Below are 21,695 nucleotides of genomic sequence, written 5' to 3' on the forward strand. Positions count from 1 at the left end.
CCTCTAGAGAAAGTTCATATAGCGATTTTAAGAATTTGTGACAGCTTCCCTGTTTCTGCAAAGTCTTCTAATCTTTCTGCAAACTTAAAAAGTCTGCAGTGTCCATTTTGGAATTCTTCTTTTTATATTCTAATATTGTTGGAAAATGAATTTCTTGATTCTTAATATCTCTTTCAAAGCTATCCAGTTTGCATCGAAAGGCAGAAGCACTTTTTATCAGATCAAGTATTAAACTTTCGTTTCCTAGTAACTCGGTGCTGAACGTACTTAAGTACTTCAGAATATCTGTCAGGAACACCGCAGCTAATTTTTTACACTAGTTTGTTAAGATTTCCATGAATGAGGTTACTTGTCCATTTCATTTGTCAGAAAAGTTCTATTACTTAGCTTTTAGTTAATCAGTATTCTTTGTGTTGCAGGAATTGAGAATATACCGAATCACACTCAGAAACTCCTTGAAGTGCCTATGCTGAAGAGCAGAAAGAGATCTCACAAAACTGATCAGCTTGACCACGTTGTCCATTACGCATTTCTGCGTAGTGCTGAGTTGGCCAAAAAGGGCTTTCTGATGAATTATGCACTCATAAGGCGGTAACCCACTGTTTTCATCCCTGATTCGCTTTACCAAGTCCTTTTCTTCGCCCATCAGCGCAAGGGCCCCAGCCATTGACAAGGAAACCAATTTAACATTACTGTGTGTGATTTTGTCATGAAGTCATCACATGTCTGTGGCCGAGCGGTTCTACGCCCTTCTGTCTGGAACCGCGCGACCGAATCCTGTCTTGCACATGGATCTGTGTGATGTCCTTAGGTTAGTTAGGTTTAAGTAGTTCTAAGTTCTAGGGGACTGATGACCTCAGACGTTAAGTCCCATAGTGCTCAGAGCCATTTGAACTATTTGAACAAATCCTCTCGGTGAGTCTTATCTTGAAATAGCAATAGTGCGAGCAATTCATCTCTAAAAACTTTACTTTCAAAGTCAAAAAATTGTTCAAAAATGGAAAGTAGTTCATAATCAACAATGACAAGTGATTCGCCAAGGACATGGCGTAGGAAGGTGCATTCTGTAAACGTTGGAGCAAGTTACTTTTGTTGTCAGCACCAAAATTTCTGCTCTTCTTATATTGCTTCTGCAGCCAATGGGATAGCTTGAACAGCGGCGACAATATCCTTTCTTCAAAAAGTGCCTTGGTCATTTTCAACATACATTCTTAGTAATTCGGAGTCTCAACACGACTTCGGGTTCTTGTTAATGTCCTAACATATCCGCAACGCTGATTCTGCAGATTTTTCTTGCCCGCTCAATCACCGAGCTACGAGTGGTATGACAGTCCTTTTTTGTAAGATGTTAAGTATGCACTTAGTTTACCTTGACGTGCTGTACTGCCTGGTACAAAGTTTTGATGGAACGATTAATGAGCTTAGTACTTTTAACAATAGGGACCGTTTTGTTGCGTACGAAGCAAATTGAGATGGCTTCAGCCCTATCAGGCACTACTGTTCAGTCCACTCAATCCTTTTAGTTTCGCTGTCGACTTTATGGTTTTAACGTTCCGTACCGATTGAACTACGAAACATGATTATCACCGACACAAACGAACTCTCGCATCACACTAGATGGCAATGGTGAATGCCATGTGGGATATTATTTTTGTCGTGTGGTTTTTAAAACACTATGAATAGAGCATTTAAAGCTGGTTCATTTCCGTATATGAACACGATCACCTGCGCTAAATTGTTTGCTTGATTCTGTTTCAGTTTAATTCCCTACAATCTTTCATCAATTTGCTGCGTTTAACTTTTCTGTGTCACATTCTTGCTATTTGGCACAACATCCACACCAGGATTCTAAAAACAAAGAAAAAAAAAAGAAACTGCTCAACGACCCCAAACAATCTGTAGAATTCGGTGTATAAAGGACACACTGCATTAGCGAGTTCTCTCTGAACTTATCCTTCAGAAGTTGTTTTCATGCCATAAGGTAATTTTGACGTTGACACGGTTTTTTTTCGAGATCTTGAATCAGTGGAGTCCAACAACTTGCACTTATTGGTGTTCGTCAAGTGACAGAACTTTGCAGGTTATTAACCAATGATTAACGATCGATACTAAGGCATGTTTCCAGAGGTTACAGAATATAACTAGGAGCTCACAGTTCACAAATAATATTTAATGTTAAGTAAGGTACTACCGCTTGTATGGTTCCCCTTTTGCGTAAATTTGCTTTCCTTATCATTACTCTCTTCAGGTCGATGTTTCTTCTGTTTAGAGGTATGTTTAGAGGTATAGATAATTTTCTTGCACGTTCATGTATATAGTTCAACTTCACAAGATAGATGGCAGCTTATGAGCTCTACTAATGGTATAGCGCAGGTGACTCCTGTACATAAGAAGGATAAATGAATGGATCCGCAAAATTACAAACCAATATCTTTAACAATGGTTTGGAGCAGAATTCTAGATCACATTCTGTGTTCGAATATAATAAATTTCTTAGAGACTGAAAAGCTCGTGTCCACGAATCAGCCGACTTTAGAAAGCATCACTACTGCGAAACCCAGCTCCCTCTTTTCTTACATGATATACTGCGAACTATGGATGAAGGGCAACAGACAGATTCCTTATTTCTAGATTTCGGAAGAGCTCGGCCGGTGTGGACGAGCGGTTCTAGGTGCTTCAGTCTGGAACCGCTATGCCGCTACGGCCGCAGGTTCGAATCCTGCTTCGGGAATGGATGTGTGTGATGTCCTTAGGTTAGTTAGGTTTAAGTAAATCTAAGTCTAGGGGACTGATGACCTCAGATGTTAAGTCCCATAGTGCTCAGAGCCATTCCGAAAAGCATTCGACACGGTACCCCACTGCAGGCTGTCAACGAGGGTATTTGCATGTGGAATAAGCACCCAGACATGTGACTGACTCGAAGACATCTCAAGAAATAGAGCCCAGTATGTAGTCCTCGACGGCGAATGTTAACCAGAGACGGGGGTGACATCAGTAGTGAAACAGGAAAGTGTGATAGGACCGTTACTAATTTCTATATACACACAGATGATCTGCCAGACAAGATGGACAGTAATCTGCTGATGATGCTGTGGTTAAAGGAAGGTGTTTACGACAAGTGACTTTATGTTGATACCAGATGAACTAGAAAAAATTTCTGGTTGGAATGATGAATGGCAGCTGCCTCTTAATGCAGAAAAATATAAGTTAATGTGAAAGGGTAGGTAAAATAAACCCTTAATGTTCAAATACAGCATTAGTAGTGTCGTGCATGACAAAGTCATGTCGTTTAAATATCTAGGCGTAACGTTGTGAAGTGATGTGAAATGGTACGACCATGTGAGGGTTGTGGTAGGGAAGAAGAATGTTCGACTTCGGATTGTTGGGAGAATTTTAGGAAAGTGTAGTTCATCTATAAAGCAGTCACCATATAGGACGCTATTGAGACCTATTCTTGAGTACTGCTCGAGTGTTCGGGATCAGCGAAGAAGTTCAGATGCGACCTGCTAGATTTTTTACCGGTAGGTTCGATCAGCATACAAATGTTATTGGAGCTCAAGTAGGAATCCCTGGAGGAAGAAGACTTACATTTCGAAGTACACTACTGAGGAAGTTTGGAGGACCGGCATTTGAAGCTGCCTGCAGAACGATCCTACTGCCGTCAACATAAATTTCGCGTAGGAACCCGAAGATAAGCTGCGAGAAATTGGGGTTTATACGGAGGCATTGTAGGCAGTCGTCTTTCCCTCGCTCTGACTGCGAGTGGAACGGGAAAGGAAACGAGTAGTTGTGGTATAGGGCAACCACCGCCAAGCACCGTATGGTGGCTTGGGGAGTGTGTATATAGATATAGATGTAAATAATTTCCTTGCACGTTCACGAATATAGTTCCACTTCACAAGATGGTGGGCAGCATACAAACTCTACTGGTGTCACATATCGATATGGAATGTGTGGTGACGTTTAAAAATATAGTTCCATTTGACATGATAAGGGGCAGCTTACAAGCTCGACTGGAATCAGATAGTGATTCAAAATGGAAGAAGAAGTTCCTGCAAAGTTGTAAAATAGGGAATTCGGAGATGAAGAAAGTAAAAGATTATAAATTGTGGTACTACGAACAATGTTAAAAATGAAGTTGGATAAAACACGAAATGAATAACTATTAAATAGACTAAGTGGGTGATTATAAATTGACTTAGATACACGGCGGCACAGAATTCAGCAGTCACAGTCTATGTAAGGTCGTTATCAGAAGAAGAGACATGTTAATTGGACGTACGCTAAGGCTTACGAGAATAACCTGGCGTTTGGCATTGGAAGGACCAGTAGAGAAGAAAATAAAACAGCCAGATACGAACCGGAACATGGAAATGAGATTACGCGTGGTTGAAAAGATTAGCGTATGACATGTTAATACTCCAGAGTTTTCTAGTATTAACTAATTTTTGTGAATAATTGTCTGTTTTGCGATTTTATTACCAACTGCCAAAGTTTTGTGTGCTTTTAATGTATAGGGGCCATATTTGATTCACCTTTCTCATAAATAAAGAAATGCTATTTTTTTGTGTTATCATTATTTTTTACATTCTTCATAAATCTATTACAAAAATTGACCTTAGCACATACAGTAAACATATTGGGTGTATAATGACACATCCACTTGTCGTTCTTCCATAAAAATTAATGGATCTACAAGTGATGATACGAAAAGGGGGCCATATTTGGAGACCTTACCTTAGTATTACTTTCGTCTGCCACAAGTAAGTCCACCTGTCAGTTCTCAATGTTTGGGTTACTTTACTTAAGATTTATGCAGATGAATATGAGCCCAACACTTGCATTCTACTTCAGCTCGCTCTAGATGCTTATTCTAGGCATTTTACGGCAGTCAGTGCTTCTGGTGACAGTGTGGAGGACTTCTAATCCTATTAATGCGCAATAGATTTATTTACGTTCAGGGCAGCTATCAGACCTATCGCAAGTCTTCACATCTTCTTGTAGACAACGCCATCACCTGTGAACATTTTACTTCCAAACCAAATACGCTGCAAGCCACTGTACATTACATGGTGGAGGGTACATCGCACCAGTATTATCAGTTACCGTTCCATCCAACTCTCACGCAATGATCGAGTCAAGAATGGTATATACCTACACACATACACTAATCCACATTTATGTCTTCAGGAGGAATACTTGGTCTTTCCCAGAGTTTTTCTTCCTGTTACGTATTCAAATGGAGTACACCAATCTATGCCACCCAAACAGCATCTACTTGCAGCGACTGCTCCACAGATCAGGCTCATTACACGAACAGATATAGATCCAAAAATTACACTGACAGTGACTATATAGTATTCAGCTGTCAAACCTGTATTATAGCTCACCTGCACATGTCATTTAACCATCAATGGGTCAATGCATATTAACCCTTGCATGATGGATGGGGTCTTTTTAGATCCCAAGGCTCGTTTAGCTACAAATAAACAGTTTTAATGTGGGTGTAGACTACTCATCCTCCAGATATGCTATTCACGGACTTTATATTATAACTGCGGAAATTATTTATGATTATATCCCAGTTTACAGTATAACAATTTCAAAATTTTGCAGTGGGTTCAGAAAATACCCCAGGTATACAATATGTGATTTCCAGTGTTATGTATAAATTTTGTTTATAAACCGACATCCATTTGTACATTACAAACATTATAAACAAAGAATAGAAAATACATTCATATGCATTGTTATGGCAGATTCACAGTTCGGAATTGAGTTTTGTGGAAGGAAGACGTCTTGTTATAGTTTATACGTCATGCATGGTGATATACGTTTTGCAAGGGGCTACAATCTCGAGCAGGCTTTGGCAGATTTACAGAAGAATGATAGTGATAATGAATCAGTTTTTGGAAACGAGGATGATAGTGATGAAGATGGAGATATGATAGAGGAGGTATACAGGTTGCAGATGAACTTGATATGATTGTGAAAAATATTATAATGATATTCAGGTAATGAGTGCAACTACTTTTGTTTCTAGAAGTGGACAGGTAACATATAACATAGTATCACCCGATGTGCACAAGCAGGTTTCGAGGAATGTAATACGTGAAACTGCGCATATTCCTCGTCACCTTAGACCACAATTACAGACAAGGGCAGATTGCTTCGGATTTTTTATTACCAATCACATGCAGTATGTAATAGTAATGCATACCAATAATCGTGCAAAAGGTAATAAAATTGTGTACCCAATTCTTGAACGCTGGATTGAACGTGATTTTACAGAGTTGCAGACATTCTTTGATCTACTAACAATAGCTGGCCTGCAAAATACGCATGGGAAGCCTTTCAGTGAATTTTGGCAGAAGAATATGGCTTTCCAGTTTTTCGAGGCACAATGAGCTTTTTAAGATTTCGTGATATTTTGATGTGCCTCCGGTTCGATGATATGCTTACAAGAGAAGAAAGAAGATCTGCTTCTGGACCAGAAGCTGAACCTATAAGGGCTGTGTTTGAAATGTACGTTGGTGCATGCATTTCGTGTTATGTCCCTGTACTTTAAATTACAGTTGATGATCATATGTGTACTTTCAGGGCACGGTACATTCCTTCGAAACCTGGAAAGTATGGGATAAAAGTGTGGGCTGCTGTAAATTGTGAGATCAATTATGTCATAAATACACAAGTTCATACAAGGATCTCTGCTGAAGGAAGAGAAATACATCAAGCCAAACGAGTGTTACATGATTTAGTTGATCACATGAAGGGAAGTGGTAGTAACATTATTACTAATAACTGATTTCAAGTTTTGATTTGGGACAAGAACTTCTTGCTAATAAATTGACTCTTGTGGAAACTCTTCGAGCAAACTAAAAAGAGTTACCAAAAGAAATGTTGCCATTACCGACCACTTTTGGGAATGCACAGAATACTGCATTAGCTTCGTATGTTCCTGCAAAAAATAAATCAGTCACTTTGTTGTCTACCGTACACCAAACATTTGGTGTAACTGGGCATGAGCACAAAAAACTTGAAATAATAATGTTGAACAACCAAACAAAGGCAGGGGTTGATACAGTTGATAAAATGGCTGGACATTATTGAGTGAAACGTGGAACAAGAAGGTGGCCACTTGCTGTATTTTTGATGTACTAGATTTAGCTCCTCTCAATGGTTACGTTCTGTATTGTAAACTTTTACATGGTATGAGAAGTACAGATGCAAGAAGAGAATTCCTCTCAGAACTGCGAAAAGAACTGGTCAGACCTCACATTGAACGACAAATCCTGTCACCAAAGTGCACAACACAACGCAATCGTTGAGCAATAATATCTTCAGGTTTCAAGGGCCTTCCAAAGGAAAAACAAAACTGTAACCAGGAAGCCGATGCTCCAAATCTGAAAAGAAAATGGTATGATTTCTGCCCAAGTTCAAAGTGAATCAAGTGTGATGTGTGTCACAAGTTAGTTTGTAAAGAACATGCTAGGATAAGTGCCACATCAGTGCCTCTGCGACGTGGTTACCGTCGTCGCTGGCGGTGCAGTGTACCTGTGTATCGCAGTTTGAAGGCGATTGATATTGACCTTCAAGGGCAGTTTTCCAAACAGCAGTTGACTGGAGGCCCGAATGTTTTTCGTGGTTTGCACCTGAACTTTACCTGTGATGTACAGGCTGTGTTTGGTGGTTCGACATGGCTGACCTTGGCTGTTGTTTGGGGCAATCACGCTAACTATGGTGGCCTTGAAGCTTTTACAGATGCTAATATTTTAGCATTTCTGAAACAACTGGTCTTCTGGCTGTAGTTCCTTATGGTACTCTTGTTCCAAGCATGCCATTTTTATTGTCTACTAGAAGAAAGAAGAAGTTAAATGCTGATGAGTACCTCTTTTTGTGGGCTAGGATAAGTGTGTTGTATAATGATTGTTCGACATATGACACAGACAGTGAGTGGTAGTGTATTTCTAACAAAATTCCATGTAAGTGATAATACACATAACATTAATAAACTAATTGTTACACAGTGTGTGAGTTATGAATATTTTGTGTGAAAATAATTTTTCAAACTAAACAAAATATGTTTTTATATTTCAAACAAATATAGTAAATAATTACAACTTATTTGTAATTTAAATAATAGAAAATCCAGGCTGAAGTGTAACAACATTATGAGAAGGAAAGTTGCTACTCGCCATATAGTGGAGATGCTGAGTTGCAGATAGGCACAACAAAAAGACTCTCACAATTAAAGCTTTCAGCCATTAAGGCCTTCATCAACAATAGTCACACACACACACACACACACACAAATGCAATCACACATATGACTGCAGTCTCAGGCAACAGAAACCACACTGCAAGCAGCAGCAACAGTGCATGAGGGGAGTGGCAACTGGGTGGGGATAAGGAGGATGCTGGGGTGGGGAGGGGGAGGGGGAGGGATAGTATGATGGTGGTGGTGGCGGACGTTGGGGAGAAGTGGGGAGGGGACATGGGGTGGGAGTAGTGGGAAAGAAGACAAATAAAAAGACTGGTTGTGGTTGTGGATTGACAGCTGTGTAGTGCTGGAACGGGAACAGAGGAGGGGCTGGGTGAGGGTGGTGACTAACGTAAGTTGAGGGTAGGAGGGTTACAGGAAGGAAGGATGTATTACAGGACAAGTTCTCACCTGCACAATTGAGAATTGCTGGGGATGATCCATATGGTACAGCCTGGGAAGTAGTCATTAAAATGAAGGAGAAAATGTTTGGCAGCACGTTTAGCTAAAGGGTGGTCCACTTGTTTCTTGGCTGCAGTTTGTCGTTGACCATTCATGCAGACAAACAGCTTGTTGGCTCTTATACCCACATAGAACGCAGCACTGTGGTTGTAGCTTAGCTTGTAGATCAAATGACTTGCTTCACAGGTAGCCTTGTCTTTCATGGTATAGGTGATGTTAGTGACTGGACTGGAGTAGTTGGTGCTGGGAGGATGTATGGGATGTGTCGTGCATCTAGGTAAGGGACTGGGAGCAGGGATTTTGTGAGGATGGACGAGTATATTGTGTAGGTTTGGTGGACAGCGGAATACCACTGTGTGAGGGGTGGGAAAGATAGTGGGCAGGACATTTGTCATTTCAGGGCATGACGAGAGGTAATCGAAACCATGGCAGAGAACGTAATTTAGTTGCTTCAGTTCTGGGTGGTACTAGGTTACGAGGGGAATGCTCCTTTGTGGCTCGACAGTGGAACTTTGGGAGGATGCTGTCTCCCACCATCTCCCAAAGTCCCACCGTCCAGCCACAGAAGAGCATTCCCCTCGTAACTCAGTACCACCCAGGACTAGAGCAACTGAATTACGTTTTCCGTCTGATTACCTCTCTTTGTGCCCTGAAATGAGAAATGTCCTGCCCACTATCCTTCCCATCCCTTACACAGTGGTATTCCGCCGTCCACCGAACCTACACAATACACATAAATCCTCTCACCAACACCTACACCAACACCAAGCCACTAACATCCTGTATCCCATCAAAGGCAAGGCTACCTTTGAAACCAGTCATGTGATCTACAAGCAAAGCTGCAAACGCTATGCTACGTTCTATGTAGGCATGACAACCAATCACATTAAATAATATCAGCATTTTGTCCAGCAAATTTGAATACATAGCTAATTGAATATTTAAAGGACAATGTATATTCATCAAATCTTTGCTTAGAAGCAGATGTAGCTGCATTCACAGGCGGCGGAAGGCCAATGATCAATTTCCAATCTTGAAATGACTGACATACATCCCACTTAGGGTAGGCATCAGAGAGTTTAGTAATTTTAAGAAAGTCGGAAGAAAGCACATATTTTTTAGCTTTAGAGTATACAGAATATTTAAGTTTTGTTTTTGGTCGACAATGCATTTCATGGTTCTTGAGATCATTGCAAAGTGGGTCAATGGGGCGCCTCCAAGCACCAAGATATGCTGTTATAGGTGATGAATGTATAGCAGGGTTGTTATCTCTCGAAAAAGGTAATCGTCAATCCCTGGTGCTTCGTCAGACAATTTCGAATTCCAATATATGGCACCGATCTTTTCCTTGTACATCGAGAATCAGGGGCCCAAGGATGCAACAGATTTGTCTATATAAGTAATGAATCTGGTAAGAAGGTGTCAGTCTTCTTGCAACCGCTCGGGCAACAGCATTGGACAGTTCACAAAGAAGATGCCACTATATTATAGGGGGAGAAGGCGTACCCACTTTACAGTTTATAAAGCAATAGACAATGTTTCTGTTAATAGCGAGAACAATGTAGGTGCACAAGTCGTCTTGCATTTTCTAGCCCTGCAACTTTATCGACTTTAGGTACATGGACGAAGGCTACGGTTACCCAGCCGTTACCTTGATGCATGGTATCATTGTTGCTAAGGGTAAAGGGTAAAGTTAAGTACTCCACCACAGAACACTGATGGACTATGCAGGACGGCTTGTGCACCTACATGTATGTATGGGTACTCCGATTCGTTCCTTCGTTCCTGGAAGCAGCAAAGGAAGCAGCTAATATTAAATTTCCAGCAAATATGCTGAAAGCAGCTTCAGAGCATCACGTGGCTGTGAGAGCTTCTGACAGTGCTCACCCGAGTAAAATCTGCTTCCAGGAATGAATGGGAGTACTATCCCGATGGAAGGTGCACTCGTCGGTAAACAACACAATGGCAGGGAAGTCAGGATCTCGTGCAACACGTCACAGAAACCACTGGCAAAATCCTAGCCTGTGTCATAGTCCGCCACAGACTTTAGGTCTTGGACAGGGTGGAAACTAAATGAATGCTGACCGTCGTCCCTCAAAACCTCCCAGACTAACCGAAGAGTGACCCCCATGTTGTGTCCAACCTTCGAGTATTTGTCGTAGGTGCTTCCTCGAAGCGCTCGAGAACAGCTCTTCAAATGCAGAATCCCGTCATGTTCCAGGACTTCCAGCACCAGCTTGATATTCCGCTAACGAGCCTGTTTCGCCAAGTCGCTGATGAATTGCTGTAAACGTTTGCGGGTGTGGGTGGTGTCTTGCTGGGTACCGTTTCTCATAAAACCGTCGAGCTTCTTACGCATTACTGTCGGCTAGTCCATAAACAAAAACCACATCTCATTGTTCTTCAAACGTGCCGCTATGCATACTGTACGACCAAAACGCAGGTGACGTGTGTTTGCTCCGAAGCGAAACTTACGTGTGAATGCCTCTGACGTGACGTGGAGACAAACAGCAAGACCTATTCGACACATGTGCGTATCACGTTGGGGCAGTGACGGGGCGAGGGACGTATGTATGTGTGAACCGACAACCATAGCGCTGCCTGTCAACCGACGAACGGCAACAAGGCAATCCCAAGGCCAATCGAAGTGCGTGGTGCCAAGTTTCCGTAGCTTAAAATTGTTGCGTTGTCGACCTACAAAACATTAGTAAATTTGGTTCCTACTGGCATCAGCTACCCAGGGTTAAAATTTCGTGACACAATTTTTCTCCAACCTGTATATGGCCATTCCTCTTCAACTGTACTGCCTGCTGAGCTATTCATTATTGCAGTGCCTGAAGTCTCAGAGAACTTCAAGTGTAACTTTTCTTCCCTTGGTATGTCCGTAACCCACTTGTTTGCCCACTGATTGTTCTTCACTAGCATCTTAAATTTCAGCTTACTCTTATATCGTTACTAAATTGTAATCTGCGTCAATATCTACTCCTGGGAACGCTTTACAACCCAGAATCTGATTTCGGAATCTCTGCCTGACCCTGACGTATTCTTAGTGATATCTTCCTATAGCTCCAGGCTTTTCCAATTATACCTCCTCCTGCTGTGAATCTTCATCAGAGTATTCCCTATTACTAGCTGAAACGCATGCAGAACGCCATTAGTCTTTCTCCTTTTGTTCCTATCACCAATCCCGTATCCTACTATAACTCTTTCTTGCAGTACCTCCCCTATAATCGTATTCCAATCCCCCATGATAGTAGTTAGTCATCTTCCTTTATGTAATTAACTGCCCGTTCCATATCCTCAATACTTTTCCTATCTCTCCATCCTCTGCTTGCAACGTCGGCATATACACCTAAAGTATTGCTGTTGATTCTGACGAGAACAGTCCTATCATTGAATTGTTCATAGTAACACACTATCTGTCCTACCATCCTATTCATAACGAATCCTACTCCTTTATACCATTTCTGCTGCTGTTGACGTTATCCTATACTCGTCTGAGTTGAAGTCCTTGTCTTATTTTCTTTTCACTCCACTGACCACACTGCGTCTAGACTGACCCTTGGTATTTCCGTTTTCAGATTTTCTATCTTCCCTACCACGTTCAGACTTTTGATATACCATCCCCTGACTCGCAGAACATTGTACTTTCGTTAGTTATTCAGTCATTTTCCCATGGTCACTTCCCCCTTGGCAGTTCTCTTCCGGAGATCCAAAAGGGTTTAGACCAGAATCTTTTGCCAGTAGAGAGATTACAGACCGCATGTCTTGTGGATACACTTTATGTGCCTTAATGCAGTCGTTTACATTGCGTTCTATATCACATATTCATGTTGTTGATCATTGCTGATTCTTCTACTTTTAGGGGCAATTTTGTACCCCAAGAGCAAGAGAATGAACTTAACACCTGTCTGCTCCTCCACCTCTTTGACAAGCTGTTGCCGGAATGTGGTGACTTCTAACGCTGGAAACCTTCGGTCGCCATTGCTGATATCCGAGCATATGGAAGTACAGTTCGAAAATTAAAATGAGATATATGTGAACGTCTATATTATGGAAGACTGTAGATTCATTGGAACATTTGATAAAGGTGGCAATAAGTAACCATGACTAATTAAACAGCACGAACTTGCCTTTGGAAACTATGTTACACAAACGTCTGATTCCTTTGCTCTCCTGGATGAATTTACAAGCAAATTACATTTTCTTGTCAGGAGAAAATCTGTTTGCACATACATGGAACATTCTTCAATGGTGGGAGTGGGTACCACACAGTGTCACTGTCCTTAAATAGCAAAGACAGACATATTTTCTTCGTAAGCAGATTATATTTCAGAATCAGGAGGGATTATATATATATGTGTGTGTGTGCGTGTGTATGACGTGGAAGATTGTAGTTTTAACAGAACAGTTCTAAATAGCGGGAGGGATTAGAGGAACAGCAAACATAGTAAATAGCACTGACAGACTTTTGGAAACTATGTTACACACACATCTCATCCCCACACCGCATTGCCCTGCTGGATGGTTGGGTATTTTCTCGAAGCAGATTACATTTCAAAATCAGGGAGTATATTTGCACATATATGGTATGGAAGACTGTCATTTGATGGAACATTTGTTAGTGGCCGGAGGGAATACCATACACAACATCGCTGTCCTTAAACAGCGCTGACAGGCATATTTTCTTTGTATGTAATTATGTTTCAAAATAAGAAGGAAGTCAATATGTGCAAATATGGGGTGGAAGACTAGCTTTATGGGACCATTTGCTAATGGTGGGAGCGAATACCACACGAAGTGCCACTGTACTAAAATATCACTGACAGACAGCTGGAAACGATATTACATACACGTCTGATTCCATTGCTCTGCTACGTGACTGAATAAATCTTCATCAGTTAATTACATTTTAAAAATAAGTAATGTGTTTCTATGCCATAGAAGGTTTTGGGAGTGAGAGGAGAACTATTCGTCACAATTAATTTGCGGAAATCAGTAGGGGATGTCTATGTACATACACCGTGTGGAAGACTGTAGTTAGAATGGAGAACTAGTTAATGGTGTAAGGGAAACCATACAGATATAACATTACTGTACTTAAAAAGGACCGACAGACATTATTGCAGTTAAAAAAGTGTAGTCCACTTCTTCATACCAAATCAACCTTCATTCACTATGTAAGAGTACTCAGCAAGTAACTAATTTTTAAATGCATGGAATTCCACATGTATTGTATCCAAACGCATTGGAATTGATATACCACCTTGTGTTTAATTTTCGATGCACGTATTTATGCAACTCCCAAGTTCATCATGATCATCATTAATTATGTTCTGATATACACATTAAAACATCGTCAAAAAGCGTTTCAACATTGACTTCCAGTTGACTTAGTTAATCCACTACAGCACATACCACAACCTGCAAACTGCCTATAATCACGACACTTTGACGCCTTATGAAATGCTCTGCGATGCCTGTGGAGCTGTTCAATTTAACGTGGTAACATGAAACAATCATTATTGACACAGTGACACTGCTGCAGTCGAAGATAGAAATGCTGAGACAGAATGTGGTGCACTTAGCCGTCAACTGCCCCATTATTTATGTCACTTTACCACACAGCTTCCTCGTACTATTTGAATGGCCTCTCCTTAGTACATTCTCAATTACATTATACTTCTGAGGTGTTTATTAGGTACCACCCCGATATTAACCCACATAAACAACTTGGCTGGCAAATGACAACGTAGTTGTTGTATACAAATCATGTGAGTTCACTTCTGTTCGTGTTATATGACTGATATGTGAAGCAAATGCATCATGTGGATTCCACTAGGAAGGTATAGGTTGGAATATTCCATTCGAGTATGCAATAGAAAATAGCTCTTGGAAAGACTAGATATTTCACCTGAGAATAGGGTGGATTACGGTATGTTCAAATGGTTCAAATGGCCCTGAGCACAATGGGACTTAACTGCTGAGGTCATCAGTCCCCTATAACTCAGAACTACTTAAACCTAACTAAGCTAAGGACATCACATGCCCGAGGGAGGATTCGAACCTGCGACCGTAGCGGTCTCGCGGTTCCAGACTGTAGCGCCTAGAACCGCTCGGCCACTCCGGCCAGCTTACGGTATGTACGGAGATGTGTAGGCAATCAATATTGGTGCGATATAGATTCCACCATACACTGTACAATGTTTGCGGTATGTTTGTTTTAGATGTAGGACGTTCACATGTGATGGAGTTGTATATTGTTGTTGTTGTTGTCTTCAGTCCTGAGACTGGTTTGATGCAGCTCTCCAAGGTACTCTATCCTGTGCAAGCTTCTTCATTTCCGAGTACTTACTGCAAACTAAATCCTTCTGAATCTGCTTAGTGTATTCATCTCTTGGTCTCCCTCTACAATTTTTACCCTCCACGCTGTCCTCCAATGCTAAATTTGTGATCCGTTGATGCCTCAGAACATGTCCTACCAACCGGTCCCTTCTTCTTGTCAAGTTGTGCCACAAACTCCTCTTCTCCCCAATTCTATTCAATACCTCCTCATTAGTTATGTTATCTACCCATCTAATCTTCAGCATTCTTCTGTAGCACCACATTTCGAAAGCTTCTATTCTCTTCTTGTCCAAACTATTTATCGTCCATGTTTCACTTCCATACATGGCTACACTCCATACAAATACTTTCAGAAACGACTTCCTGACACTTAAATCTATACTCGATGTTAACAAATTTCCCTTCTTCAGAAACACTTTCCTTGCCATTGCCAGTCTACATTTTATATCCTCTCTACTTCGACCATCATCAGTTACTTTGCTCCCCAAATAGCAAAATTCCTTTACTACTTTAAGTGTCTCATTTCCTAATCTAATTCCCTCAGCATCACCCGATTTAATTCGACTACATTCCATTATCCTCGTTTTGCTCTCGTTGATGCTCATCTTATATCCTCCTTTCAAGACACTGTCCATTCCGTTCAACTGCTCTTCTAAGTCCTTTGCTGTCTCTGACAGAATTACAATGTCATCGGCGAACCTCAAAGTTTTTATTTCTTCTCCTTGGATTTTAATACCCACTCCGAACTTTTCTTTTGTTTCCTTTACTGCTTGCTCAATATGCAGATTGAATAACATCGAGGAGAGGCTACAACCCTGTCTCACTCCCTTCCCAACCGCTGCTTACCTTTCATGTCCCTCGACTCTTATAAATGCCATCTGCTTTCTGTACAAATTGTAAATAGCCTTTCGCTCCCTGTATTTTACCCCTGCCACCTTTAGAATTTGAAAGAGACTATTCCAGTCAACATTCTCAAAAGCTTTCTCTAAGTCTACAAATGCCAGAAATGTAGGTTTGCCTTTCCTTAATCTATTTTCTAAGATAAGTCGTAGGGTCAGTATTGCCTCACGTGTTCCAACATTTCTGCGGAATCCAAACTGATCTTCGCCGAAGTCGGCTTCTACCAGTTTTTCCATTCGTCTGTAAAGATTTCGCGTTAGTATTTTGCAGCTGTGACTTATTAAGCTGATAGTTCGGTAATTTTCACATCTGTCAACATCTGCTTTCTTTGGGATTGGAATGATTATATTCTTCTTGAAGTCTGAGGGTATTTCACCTGTCTCATACATCTTGCTCACCAGATGGTAGAGTTTTGTCAGGACTGGCTCTCCCAAGGCCGTCAGTAGTTCTAATAGAATGTTGTCTACTCCCGGGGCCTTGTTTCGACACAGGTCGTTCAGTGCTCTGTCAAACTCTTCACGCAGTATCGTATCTCCCATTTCATCTTCATCTACATCCTCTTCCATTTCCATAATATTGTCCTCAAGTGCATCGCCCTTGTAAAGACCCTCTATATACTCCTTCCACCTTTCTGCTTTCCCTTCTTTGCTTAAAACTGGGTTTCCATCTGGGCTCTTGATATTCATACAAGTGGTTCTCTTTTCACCAAAGGTCTCTTTAATTTTCCTGTAGGCAGTATCTATCTTACCCCTAGTGAGATAAGCCTCTACATCCTTACATTTGTCCTCTAGCCATCCCTGCTTAGCCATTTTGCGCTTCCTGTCGACCTCATTTTTGAGACGTTTGTATTCCCTTTGGCCTGCTTCATTTACTACAATTTTTATATTTTCTCCTTTCATCAATTAAATTCAATATTTCTTCTGTTACCCAAGGATTTCTACTAGCCCTCGTGTTTTTACCTCCTTGATCCTCTGCTGCCTTCACTACTTCATCCCTCAGAGCTACCCATTCTTCTTCTACTGTATTTCTTTCCCCCATTCCTGTCAATTGTTCCCTTATGCTCTCCCTGAAACTCTCTACGACCTCTGGTTTAGTCAGTTTGTCCAGGTCCCATCTCTTTAAATTCCCACCTTTTTGCAGTTTCTTCAGTTTTAATCTGACCAATAGATTGTGGTCAGAGTTCACATATGCCCCTGAAAATGTCTTACAATTTAAAACCTGGTTCCTAAATCTCTGTCTTACCATTATATAATCTATCTGATAACTTCTAGTATCTCCAGGATTCTTCCATGTATACAACCTTCTTTTATGATTCTTGAATCAAGTGTTAGCTATAGTTGAATATTAGGAGACAGAAATATCTGTGGTGGAGCTGGTAATTGACCTGAATGTAAATAATTTTTTTTTTGAGTCATCAGTCTTCTAACTGCTTTGATGCGGGCCCCACGAATTTGTCTCCTGTGCCAATATCTTCATCTCACATTAGCACTTGCAACCTACGACCTTAGTTACTTGCTGGATATATTCCAATCTCTGTCTTACTCTACAGTTTCTATCGTCTACAGCTCCCTCAGCTCCCTCTAGAACCATGGAAGATATTCCCTGTTCTGTTAAACAGATGTCCTATCATCCTGTCCCTCCTCTCTATCAGTGTTTTCCAAATATTCCTTCCCTCTGTGATTCTGCGCAGAACCTCCTCATCCCTTGCCTTATCAGTGAACCTAATTTTCAACAGTCGTCTGTAGCACTACACCTCAAACACTTCGAATCTCTTCTGTTCTGGTTCTCCAACAGTTCATGTTTCACATCCATAGACTTCTGTGCTCCAAAAGCAAATTGCACATTAATAGGACTATAAATCTCCTACACTGTCACCAGAAGCGTTAACTGCAGTAAAATTCCAACAGTAAACATATAGAGCGATCTGCAGTAGAAGTCATATGTTGGGCTGGCATTGTTCTGTAGAATTGTTAAGTGTCGTAACCCAAACACTGAGAACTGACAAGTCGACTTATGTGTGGCAGGCAAACAGCTGCAAATCCTGTACGCATGTCATTTATGGACCCTAACAAATCTTACACAAGAAACCAAACTACGTGAGTGTACACTGTCCTAGTGGATAAATGCTGCTTGAGCGAAAATACAATATCATGGTCAGTCCACTCTCGGGGGGCAAAAATACAAAAAAAAAAGTTGTTATTAAACCCTAAATCTTTCCCTGCTCATACAGCAGGTCTGAATTTCGTGTGGTTGAGACTGACGTTTGTAGCAGTCGCAGCAATGTAAATTACTCAATGGATAGTGTGTGTTGGAAGCTCTGTGATACTTTTACAATAGCATTATTTTTCGCAAAACGCTGTGCTGTCAACTAGACTCCGCCACCATTAAGTATTTAGTGTAGTGATCATAGGAATACGAGAAAGGTGATTAGGACATAATGATACATATTGATATACAATCATTTCATGGCCGCGAATTGTAGAAGCTATGCCTCAGATTTTCTTGGGAATAGCATCGTGTACTAAAGATGCAGTAGTAAGGCTTTTTTGACCATTGCACTGGAAAATACTCCCCCATATTCTTTACATTAAAAAAGGAACCTATATCTGATGTAGCGATCATTAGGATTCGTACAGAGGCATATAGACAATCATTTTAACTCAGTCCTTACATGTGTGAGTGCAATAGAAACGGAGAAGTCGGTATACCGTTACCACATATCCCACACTGTGCACTATATAGTGGTTTGCGGAATATATATTTAGAAGTAGGCTCTTATTTCTAGGTGGGCTACGACACCTGTAGGCTATAGCAATTTATGGGGGGTCGCGAGTTGGAGCTAAACGTAGATTAACGTACCTATTGGTCCTAAAATAGCAGACGAGATCTGGTACTGTTTTATTGCACCATTGACTACAAATTACTTGAAAAGCAGCAGTCGTAAAATAGCTGGGCATAAGCATTCACATGGATGTGAATTTCTTTCTGTATATTAATGTGATAATTTTTTTCATTGTGATAGCTCTCTACATAGCCATGGTCACATAGAGGGCTAAATAACATAACTAATGGAACAGGGCTCTAAATAAACAACAGGATTTCGAGAGGATTAACAGGGTTCTTGGACTGGCTGGCTGGCTCTGAGCAATATGCGACTTAACTTCGGAGGTTATCAGTCGCCTAGAACTTAGAACTAATTAAACCTAACTAACCTAAGGACATCACACACATCCATGCCCGAGGCAGGATTCGAACCTGCGACCGGAGCGGTCGCTCGGCTCCAGACTGTAGCGCCTAGAACCGCACGGCCACTCCGGCCGGCTTCTTTGACTGGGCTGGGACATCTAGAGCCCATCTTACTCATGGAAATCCGAGAGATGCAGATGCTATATAACAAAGACTGAAAGACCATGAATGGTGAGAAAATGGCGATAAGTGATAATCTGACAAAAGGGGGGCTGGGAGGTGATCTCTGGCGGTAGACCTGGAAGACTTGACAATAGTGAACGTGTGGTGGTGGACATCCCTGACGTGTGGAACCATCATCATTATCATCGATGTTGTTTATTACAGAATTAAATATCGTCAATTATAATCTTTGTAAGGCATTAAAATCTCTATGCTTCAACCAAGGGCGTAGATGTTTGTTATGATATAGCTTCTATCTATTGAGGCACAGTTAATATTAGAAACAGTCGGGCACAGCCAGCCATGACTGCTTTTTACCGACGTACTTCGTCTTTTGCTTTTAATTCTGAAGTTGAATTTGCAAAGCATACAAAATACGAGATAAAAATTTGTACGTGTAAGTCAAAATCCCTTTAGTTAACACACCTACATTTATTAACAAACTCGGCCCTTTACATTAACTTCGAGCATTCCCATTAGAACCACCACTGTCAGCTACGGTCTAATGCCAGAGGCAACACACCCCATTTCGGCAGCAGCGTCAGGTGTTCTGAATTCATACTGCTCTATCAATTTGTGATCTTTGAGAAACGAGGATGTGTATTCAATGAACCGTGGATGAAGCCCGACCAACAGGGAACTACATGCATTGAGCGAAAAAATAATAGTAAATTGAGAATGGCTAGCTTCTAGCTGAAATCTAGATCTGCACAATAGAATTTAAAAAGGACGACTGATCGCTGCAATCTATAATTTACAAGTCAATATAACAGTCGCTGAGTGCAACAGCTTTCTGAATGGAAGGTAACCTGATGAAACGAGGACGTTTTTATTCCTCGCTATCTAAAATGGTGGATCCTGAAGTCCACCGTGTCCGCCTCCAGTACCAAATACACTTAAGTTATAAGACAGTAGATTTCGTTACATTTCAGGAAAATCTGTGGTGTGCGTACTGTAAGACCTTCGGTACACACACCATCAGATTATTTGACTTGCCGGTCTAACGAAGTAGGCGAGTGTCAGCAATATGTCTCGTGGTCTTATCGTAGCGTGTTTATCTTCTGCCGTTAGGTCAGACGATAGAAATGCCACTTGCACGCTTAGAGTAGCAGATTGACGGTGACCAACTTTAAACAGAACTTGATTAATTTTCACACACATTTATTAAAATAATAAAAAATATAGGCATTACGTAACTTGATTCTGGATGCTGTTTACAATTGACAATCTGAAGTTCCTTTGGTCTTGGTTCGTTAATCTTATTCTCACATATCTCTGATACTTGACAAAGTGTCTATACATTTCTCTTCATGGCTATGTACGGTAATATAATAATCTTATTAGGTGCAGACTGAAACTTGACTACAGACTAATCCAGACTGACTAATCTGAGGTCTGTACACTCGTTATAATACCTCGAGCGTTCAGGTATCACTGCGCGAGTGTGATCCGCGAGGAGAAAAGGTTCTACGTTAGCAGCAATCTCATTGGCTGCATTACACATTAATACGCGGATTGGCGGAATCAGAATTTGGTCCGTCTGTAGGCAGCGCCATCTCGTAGGGCGGAGACGGACGAGCGCTGCGCCTGCGCTGTTGTGCTTAGCGGGGCGCACTCTAGTGGGAAAGTTGTGTACGCGCTGACTACGCGGAACTATGTACACAACAAAATCGTTTTTCACTTTCAAGGCTATTTACAATAGCTCCCTAAAAGTTGACAGTTTTATCATATATGTCTGCTTAAGACTATCTATCGGACAGTTTCCGACGCTGTTTGTATGATAATCTCGAATGTCACAATGTTTTACGAGGGGTGGTCAAAAATAACTGCTACACATTGTTTTTCTTGGCCAGTTTTGGTCGAAGAAATACGGAATTTGTTGTGGGACATCGAGGAACATCAACGGCGCCCCCCCCCCCCTCCTTTTATGAAATTCCGATAGGTTCCTGCGCGCAAGACGTAGTCTTCAAAATAGCGTCTGTAATAGCGTTCTAAGGCTAGAGCTGTCAGTGAGTTTCTTTTGGCGGTAAACCAGAGCATCGCACATATTCACAGACGGTTGCAGAATGTCTACGGAGACCTGCCAGTGAACAAAAGAGCGGTGAGTCGTTGGGCGAGGTGTCTGTCATCAACGCAACAAGGTCAGGCAAACCTGTCCGATCCCCTGCGTGCCAGCCGGCCGTACTTAACTGTGACTGCTGCATTGCTCGAACGTGCTGGAACGTGCGGACAGTCTCTTTCGAGGCGATCAGCGGATCACAATCAAACACCTCGCTGCACAACTGGGCGTCTCTGTTGGTAGTGTTGACACACTCGTCCA

The sequence above is a fragment of the Schistocerca piceifrons genome, chromosome 5 (assembly GCF_021461385.2).
Source record: "Schistocerca piceifrons isolate TAMUIC-IGC-003096 chromosome 5, iqSchPice1.1, whole genome shotgun sequence".
NCBI lineage: Eukaryota > Metazoa > Arthropoda > Insecta > Orthoptera > Acrididae > Schistocerca > Schistocerca piceifrons.